The sequence below is a fragment of the Herpailurus yagouaroundi genome, unplaced genomic scaffold, assembly GCF_014898765.1.
Source record: "Herpailurus yagouaroundi ecotype Mexico unplaced genomic scaffold, PumYag 219, whole genome shotgun sequence".
Classification (NCBI taxonomy): Eukaryota; Metazoa; Chordata; class Mammalia; order Carnivora; family Felidae; genus Herpailurus; species Herpailurus yagouaroundi.
In genome coordinates this window covers 2230571-2239553 of record NW_024412450.1, presented here as the reverse complement: position 1 = coordinate 2239553, position 8983 = coordinate 2230571, and the positions used below count along the sequence as shown (strand labels likewise).

The 8983-nt window shown below is 53.0% G+C and overlaps 1 long non-coding RNA gene across 2 annotated transcripts in view; it reads right to left on the bottom strand.

Moving 5' to 3' along the window:
- Positions 1–6036: 6036 nt before the first annotated feature.
- The window catches only part of LOC121018373 (uncharacterized), a 6105-nt gene continuing 3158 nt past the window's right edge, over positions 6037–8983 (bottom strand). For both annotated transcript variants that reach the window (XR_005785172.1, XR_005785171.1), the window contains one exon: positions 6037–6833. This is a non-coding gene — a long non-coding RNA (uncharacterized LOC121018373). The remainder of the gene's footprint in view (positions 6834–8983) is intronic.

Here is an 8983-nt window from a genome sequence, read left to right as displayed (position 1 = left end):
TAAGTCTCTGGGCTTCTGTTTTTGCATCTGTAAACTGTGGGTAATGATAATTACTTTTTACTATGCTGTATGGATTCTTTTTCTGGTTTTGTTTCTTTACTGAACAAGCAATTAATGTATACATTCATTTATAAAGAATTTACACCAGACATGTAGAATGAAAGTCTCTTTCAGCCACTGTCTCCCTGAATCCGCGTTTGATGTGGTCCCTCAGGATATTTGTGCATTTACATAGCTATCTGTGTACATATGGAGATATGATGGAAATATGTGTGAGTATACATATGTGTATTACTGAAATAGCTATAAAATGAGTATGGTGGAGATGATGAAGAGGTCTGTTTGTGGACCCGAGACAGGTCCGAGAGAGGTTGGTGGTTAACAATAAAGGCTGTCGTTTTTATTAAAACTAATCAATAGATAATGCTACAATTGCAAGACCATTTACAGCATTTACAGACACACAGGCAAACCCCACAAAGCAAAATCAACTAAGAGCTACAGTGGTGGAGATGGGGTGGGCTGCTAGTTTTTCTCCCTGGCCCCTCTAGTTAGTGGACTTTCTATGTGCATGTGTAACTTTGATTCACATCCTGAAAAATAACTGGTGTTCTGTGTTCCTGTTTTTCCCACCAGCCCCATGGAGACCCGCTGCCCACCCCTCCCTCAGAGCGTACCACACCCTCCCTTCCTCCACCTTCCTCCAGTCCATTCCCACAGCCCAGCGGGTGCAGCCCCCCACTTCCCTGCCTCTCTCCCCCCTCCCACACTACCCCTGCAGCCAGACCACCTCTGAACCTCACCCAGGAGAGCCGGGCCAACATTAAGTTTAGAAGGACCAGCTCAGCATTCGTCTGAGCTGCAGCCCAGGGCAGAGGGCAGGACCCCCAGCCTCACTACACCCCGGATCTCCACTTGCTGAGATGCCCACGGGCTGCGGACACACCTCCTGGACCTTCCCAACTCCATGCTCCCTGCTCCCTCAACAAAATCCTCCCCGTGTGCGTGTGTCTTTAATACGGATCGCAGCTCAGAGCACAAAACAATTCTGCACTTGCTTGTCTTTTAAACATGGGTCTTAGAAATTATCTCGTGTCAAATAGGTCTTCCTTGTGTTTAACTGCTGCATGAATTAGATTTGGTAACGTATGCAAAAGCACTCTGCATGCTTCCCGGCACGTGGGAACACGCAGGGAATGTCTGCTTCCTTCCCTCGAGCTCCTATTCCTCCAGCACAAAGGACAGACACCCAGGACAGACGCTAGTCCTAAGGCCCCCTCCCCCCTCACTAAGTCCATCACAGCTTCACATTCACATCCCAGTTCACACAACCGGCTCCCTGGAGCTCTCGCACACACCCTCCTTGCTGGGTCTCACCCTGAAGCCCTCTCACACCCTGTCCTGCCACCCACTGGGGGAATACGTCGCTCCAAGACCAGACTCGTCACTTCCTGCGGGAATGCTGCCCCCACCCTCGCAGCACAGAACCCTGGGCAACCCCTTGGGCCCCCAGTGGCCCGGAGCAGGCGTCCGGGATCCCTGCCTCCACCCTGTCCAACACGTCCCCAGTGTAGGTGGTCCAGGTGGTCCGGGGTCCCTGCCTCCACCCGGTCCAACACGGTCGCCCACCGTCCCCAGTGTAGGTGGTCTAGGGTCCCTGTCTGCACCCCATCCCCCACTGTCCCCCGTGCTGGCGGCCCAGGGTCCCCCACTCTCCCCCACCATCCCGGTGCAGGCGGTCCGAGGTCCCTGTCTCCACCCCGTCCCCCACCGTCCCTGTACAGGCGGTCCGGGTCTGTCCATCCAGTCTGGTGAGCCCTGCCGCGCCCTGATTCAGGGCCCACTAGTCTGCAGCTCCCGCCCTCTTAGGTGGGGTGAACCTGCACGCCTGGTTAAAACCCCTCCTGAGTCCCCCCTCCCTCCACCCCTCCCCCAGCCGGGCGCGGGACGTGGCGATGCAGGTGCGTCCTCCTCGCAGCCCGAGTGACGCTCAGCACCGGGAGGGGCTCCGGGAGGGGCTCCAGGAGGGGCCGCAGGACCGGGCCAGCTGCCCCCAGACCCGCGGGCGGGTGGTGCCTGCAGAGCCGGGTGGAGGGCTGCGGGGTGCGTCGAGGCTCCTCAGGAAGTCAGAGGGAGAGGCGCCTGCACTAATTGGTAGACCGGGTGCCAGCAGCATGCCAGTGATGTTTTGGTGACAGGTCACCCGGGAAGAGGAGGGACAGCGTGTCACGTGGGGCCCCTCCGGCTCGGTTGGCTTTTCTGGGTCACCCTCTGTGGCTGCCTCCCTCCTGGTTTCCCCTGCCAGTTCCGCCGGGTGTCTGACTCATGGCCCCGGCCCCTACTCTCTGTGCCTCCATGTCCCTGGGGGTCAGCTGGGGGCAGAAGCACTGAGGCCCCACCCTCTGGCCCAGTCTCTTCCTTGTGACACTGTCACACACGCTTCGGGAGTGAAGAATGAAGAGTGAAGAATGAAGAGGCGGTGAAGACTGGTCTTCCTTGGCTCACGATGGCACGTGTTTACTGGGCGCTGACAGTTCACACTTGACCCCTGACGACCCACCACGCAGCCCCGGCAGTGCCCTCAGTCAAGGGGCCCTTCCCTGCTCCCACATCCCACCTCCTGCCCCTCTGCCTCCACCCACACCAGCAGCCTCTTCCTGCCATCTGCCTCCTGAGCCAGGCTCGCCTCCCCTGGAGCCAGAGTCCTCGAGACCCTACCCGCTCCTGCCCCCCCCCCCCCCTTGCCCCAGGGATCCCTCCTTCCAGCTCCAGCCACCAGGCCTTCAGGCTACATCCCACCCACGACAGTGTTGCCTCAGGGCCTTTGCCCCACCTCTCCCTCAATCGGCACCTCTTTTCTCCTAGTGCCTGGCCAATCCCTTCACCTTCCTCAAATCCTTGCTCAAATACCACCCGCTGAAACTGTAACCTAGACCCACCTACACACTACTCCCTCCCTTCCTTCTCAGCTTCCTGTCAGGCATTTCCCATTTTTATCGACCTGTCTTCCCCATCAGAATGGAATCCCCATGAGGGCACATTCTTGTCTGCCTCATCCTCTCTGGGGCCCCAGCTCCCAACACAGTCTCTGAAACATTGTCGAGGCTTCATAAATATCTGTTGAATAAATGAATACAAATGATTTCCTTTGATCATTAAAACAAGTCTCTGACATCAATATAAATGTCTCCACTCTATAATCACAAAACTGACAAGAAGTGAGTCAAATCTTGGAAATCCCACTGTTTCTGCATAGGGTGTGCATTCCTCCACACTGGGCAGGATCTTACCTAGTTTAGTCACAAAATGGGCAAAGATCCAAAATGAGGGGTCTGGACTGATGGGTTTCCCATCTGCTAGAGGATGTCTCCAACCTCCCTGGCTGCCTGAGTCCAGCCTTAGTCCTTCCTGGAACCAGGAAGAGATTTAATGGCTTACCGGTCCGCTGGGAGACTGTGGACCACAGGGCCGTGGGAAAGCTTTCCGTTTCTGGCTTCTACACTCCGTCCACCGCACTGACTGAGCTTGATTCTGTCCAGGAAATGGGATGAGGACAAGCAGAGGGAGAGCAAGAATAGGAAAGCAGCTAAGGTGGAGGTGCGGACACGTAGGGAGGGAGAGAAGGACCAAGCAGGTAAGTGCAGGGGAGGGGGTGCTCTATAGAGAGACCCAGAGGAGGTGCCCTGGTGTCCCTCTGTCCTGGCCTCCTCTTCTGCAGTCCCATGTCAACACCCAAAGCTCACTTTGCATGAACCTATTCCATTCCCAGAGCCAGGAACTCAACCTTGATTCCCCTGAGCCCCAGGGACCAGGATGGTGCTTCCATCTACAAAACACTTGAAGCTGGCCTGCTCCTTTCCGGGGTCACCGCCTGTCACCTAGATCATTGGAGCATGTTCTTTCTTCAGGACAACCAACCCACAAGACTCTGGGGGCCACCACCGGCTTGCAGAGGCCCTGGGTCACTCTTATTCCACACCTGTCTCGTTCAGCTCCTTCTAACTGGAGACCCTGTGTGGTCTGGTCTCTGCCTGAGTCTTCATCTACCGGCACTACCTTCACCTGAAGCTCACCTTATACCAGCTTTCCTGAAATCGGCCCCCATTGGCCCTTTCCTCAGAGTCTTTGTAAAGCTGTTCTCTGCCCCTGGAATGCCCTTCCCTCCTCTCTGTGCCTGACGAACTTCTATTCATCTCTCCGGTCTCCTCTTGAACGTTGGCTCCCCAGAGGGGCCTTCCTCAACACCCCCATCTAAACCAGAGCCCTGTGCCAGGTCTTTGTGGGCTCACCAGATTCAGCAAACAGAAACACAAGACATCTACTTAAATCTAAATCCCAGATAAATAATCAATCATTTTTTAGTATAAGTATTCCCCATACAGTATTTGGGAGATATTGATGCTAAGAGAATTCATTGTTTATCTGAAATTCGTATTTAGCTGGACATCCCATATATATATACACATATACACACATATATATGTGTGTATATATATATATATACACACATATGTATATATATACATATATATATATTAATGTTTTTATTTATTTTTGAGACAGAGAGAGACAGAGCATGAGCAGGGGAGGGGCAGAGAGAGGGAGACACAGAATCCAAAGCAGGCTCCAGGCTCCAAGCTGTCAGCACAGAGCCTGATACAGAGCTCGAACTTAGGGACTGCGAGATCATGACTTGAGCTGAAATTGGACGCTTAACTGAGTCACCCAGGCGCCCCTGGACGTCCCATATTTTATCTGGCAACTCTAGATATGTGGAATGATGTCCCTCCCCTTCTATTTGGAGAGGCTGGAAAGTAAAACAAACTCTACTTCTCAGGAACTTTTGCAGCTAGGGTTTCCCCAGTTGGATGTAGTTGTATGACATTCAAGAGGCAAGAGTGAGGGAGGCCCCCCTCCTACAGCAGATGAGGTGGCCGAGCTCCAGCAGACACGTGGGAGTGGGGGCAGTGCTTCTGGGAGTGCTTCTGACTGACTGACCTTGAAACCAAGAGTCCAGCTAGAGCCTTGTGACCTTCCAGGCCTTTCCATGATTCTCTTATCACGTGGTTCCTTGTATTGAATCCCTTGCCGCCGACCAGACCAGACAGAGAGTAGTTTCTTCTCCCTGACCTGGTCCTCAGCACCTGCAGCTCCCTTCACGGCACTGTGTGGACATGCACATGACTGTCTGGTGTCTCTCTTGCTGTCCACAGGCTGTGGCCGTCATGCTGATTGTCATACATCAGTGTTAGTGTGCCTGGACCTCATCTCTCGCTCCTTCTACTCCTGGTCAAGCGGGGCCTCACCCTGAACATACAAGAGTGGTCAGTGAGCACCTCTTTATTTGAAATGAGTGTAGAAGAGACAGGCAGCAACCTTCCTGCACTCTTGAGGGATGGGGACTAGAAGGCTGGCCTGCTCGCACCCCAGCTACCCTGGATGAGCACAGTCACCCCTGTGGACCCCAGTTTTCTCATCTGCAATGTAAGCATTAGGCTACGTGGTGATAACGTCCCTGTCAGTTCTAACGCTCTACCCACCTGGGATTCTGTGACCTCAAAGTGTGAGAACAGAAGCCAGTTAGCTGCATCTGGTGCCCGGCACAGCATAGGAAATCGTCTGTTTGGAAGGCTTGTTCTCGCTGCGGGGGGTGGACATGGAAACGGATTCTCATCCCGAATGTGAGGGGGCAGAGGAGGACCAGACTTACAGCAGGAAGGGAGGTGAAGGCTGCTGGGTCTGTGAATGCACAGACCGACCCTGTAATCCTGGCTCTTAGAACACAGCCCAGCGCCTGTCACCTGTCAGGGCCTGTGCACCTCCTACCACACCACTGGTCACACTCAGAGCATTAAGAACTGCCCCCCTGCCCCCCTGCCCCCCAGCCTGGGGGCTCCCTCTCACCACCCAGAGCTTGGCTCACACATCACCCCTCAGAGAAGCGTTTTCTAACACCCTGTCAAAGTCGTGCACACCTCCTCCACTTAATTCGTCTTATATTACCCGCTTTATATTCTTCAAAGCACTTATCACATCTATAATTATCTTGCTCATTTATTTGTTTACTTGCTTATGGTTAGTCTTTCCCAACAGAATCTAATTTGCCAGAGGACAAGGGACCATGGCTGGCCTGCTCACCCTGTACCAGAGTTCCCAGCACAGTGCTGGACTCAGCAAGTGCTTGCTGGGAGCCCACCTGAATGCAGGAGCAAATGCATGGCCCCTAAGGGGACTCTGCTGGGGGCGGGTGGGGAGAGGGGAGGCGGGGTGAGGAGGTCTGGGGACACACTGGAGGGAAGAATGAGTATGGAATGTTGTAGGGCAGTTTAAAGGGTGGATAAAGTGACATTGCTGTGTGTGTGTGGGGGGGGGTGGTCAGAAGGACACAGAACAAATGAGCATCCAGGATAAAGGTGAGGGAGGAACCCCCCCCCCCCCCCCCCCCCCCCGCCCCAGGCACCATTAGCCCTGAGCAGGGGCTTCAAGGAGGGGGACAGGAAAGAGAAAATCAAGTCTCAGAAGACAGGACATAACGCCTCAGGGAAAGAACACAGGGGTGGAGGCGGTGGGTCTGAATTTCAGCAGCTCTACCTGAAAGCAAATCCTTAACCCCAGGAATCTGAGTCATCCTCTCAGCTCAGAGCTGCTACAGAGCTACAGAGCACGGGCTGGGAGGGTGCCGGCCTTGCAACCAGGGTCACGTCCATGAGTATCAGGTTGATCTGCTGGAAACTTCAGCCTCTGTCTGCCTCGAGCCCCCTTCCCATCAGGGCTGTCTCCCCAGAGTATGTGCAGCAATTCTTGGGACGGCTGCACATTGTAAACAGCAGAGTCTTTAAAAAAAACAAAAAAACAAAAACACAAGTCCTTATAGAAGCAACCGACATTGAAGAAAGTCTTGGACAACGGCACAGTGAGTGAGGCCTGAGAAAGAACTGTGCTTCCTCAATTAGGCTTCTTATCCCCTGAGATCTCTTTCTCCAGTTTTCTCCCCAAAGATGCTTCACGATTTTGGTTCAGGCTTTTCCATTTCTTTCCCACTCAACGCAACCTGCCCTTTGTTTACAAGTCACGGCCTCCAGGAGGCCTTCCTGAAATCATTCCCACTCATCCTACAATCTGTCAACATAATCCTCAGTCCACCTTTACAACTCAGTAATGACAGCTCTGGGTGCATGATGGGTACACCTTTGTGCACCGTCACACTCCCTAACTCGGCAGTGGTGGATTCTGGTGGATGAGGGACAAAGCTTCATCTGCCTTGTCACATTCCCTGAGGGCAAAGACCTGGACTGCCTGGTCCTCAATCTCCCAAACACCTCTCTCCGCCTTAACACCCCCTAAAGACCTGTGAACTCTTTGACCGGATGGGGATGTCATGGAAATGGAGGAGAGCCAGGCTGAAGAATAAACGAAATGAGAAAGAAGCAGAAGAGAAAGAAAGAAAGTAGCAGATGGGCTAAGGCCTGCCCCACCTCCACCACCTCCCAGAGCAGGTTCTCACTTTCCACAGTGAGAGGGGAGACCTCCTGGAAGCAGCTGGAAAGGGGTGGGGACTGGTATGAGGGAGGCGGGATCCAGTCGCGGTCAGTCGGCCCACAAAGCCAACCCAGCACATACCAAGGGTCACGTCCACCCATGTGGCTCTCTGGAGGTAGAATGAGCCCAGAACAGGGATCAGAGGGTTCAGGCAGAGTTGTTAGGGATTCTGGCAGGGGAGGGAGAAAGCCTTGAGAAGTGAGACATTTCCCGGCAATGCCCGTCTCCAAACGTCCACTCCTGCACTATGTGTCTGGAAGCCACTAGGTGTGGGCTCATGGGGAGCACCGGGTAGAGGCTGAGCAGAAGCGCTGTTAGCAGGAGTCCCTGACGTTTGTTTCTAGAAGGCATGTGATGGCTAGACCATGAGCTTCCGGAGCACAGGCTGAATGCCATGCCACATACTATGTGGGTGTCCCCCAGCACCATGCCCGGCCTCGGCCAGTGTGCAATGATTGCTGACCGAGGAGAAGAATATTGTGCACATTTAGAAGGTCTAAGCAGAGTTTGCCAGAAGACACTTCAGTTTGCCCAAGAGGTGGCAGGCAGTTCAATGGCTGGGTGTACAGTAAAACCTTGGTTTGCGAGTATAATTTGTTCACAATTATGCTTGTAATCCAAACACTTGCATATCAAAGTGAATTTCCGGGGCGCCTGGGTGGCGCAGTCAGTTAAGCGTCCGACTTCAGCCAGGTCACGATCTCGCGGTCCGTGAGTTCGAGCCCCGCGTCGGGCTCTGGGCTGATGGCTCAGAGCCTGGAGCCTGTTTCCGATTCTGTGTCTCCCTCTCTCTCTGCCCCTCGCCCGTTCATGCTCTGTCTCTCTCTGTCCCAAAAATAAATAAACGTTGGAAAAAAAAATTAAAAAAAAAAAAAGTGAATTTCCCCATAAGAAATAATGGAAACTCAGGTGATTCGTTCCACAACCCATCATTCATATAAAAATGATTACAATATTGTAATATAATACAAAAAAAATCAAGAAAATATAAAGAAAAATAAACAAATTAACCTGCACTTCCCTTTGAAAACTTTCACGGCTGGTGTGAGGGAGGCAAGAGAGAGGAGGGTTCTTGTGTAGAAAGACTTTCACTATCACTGACAGAATCACTGCCACCTGTTGGCTCAACGGAATCTTTCTCTGCATGGGGCCATTGTATACGCTCGCACGGATGTTGACTACAGCGCAGTGTCGATAAACTCTTGTCATATACTGTATTTAATGTAACTGGCGACGAGGCAGCAGAGGAAAGGGCCTATATCTGCAGGCAGCCTGACCTAGAATGAAGCAAAGCATTCCTAAGCTCACTTTTCTGGAAAAGCAAAGGACTGTCCACAGGTGCTTGGAAGTAACAAAAAATACACTAGTGCCAGTTACGGGCACCTTCCAACGTGCTGAAAAATCAGTGATTTGTGCCAAACACCTCGGCCTGAGACTGAGCATC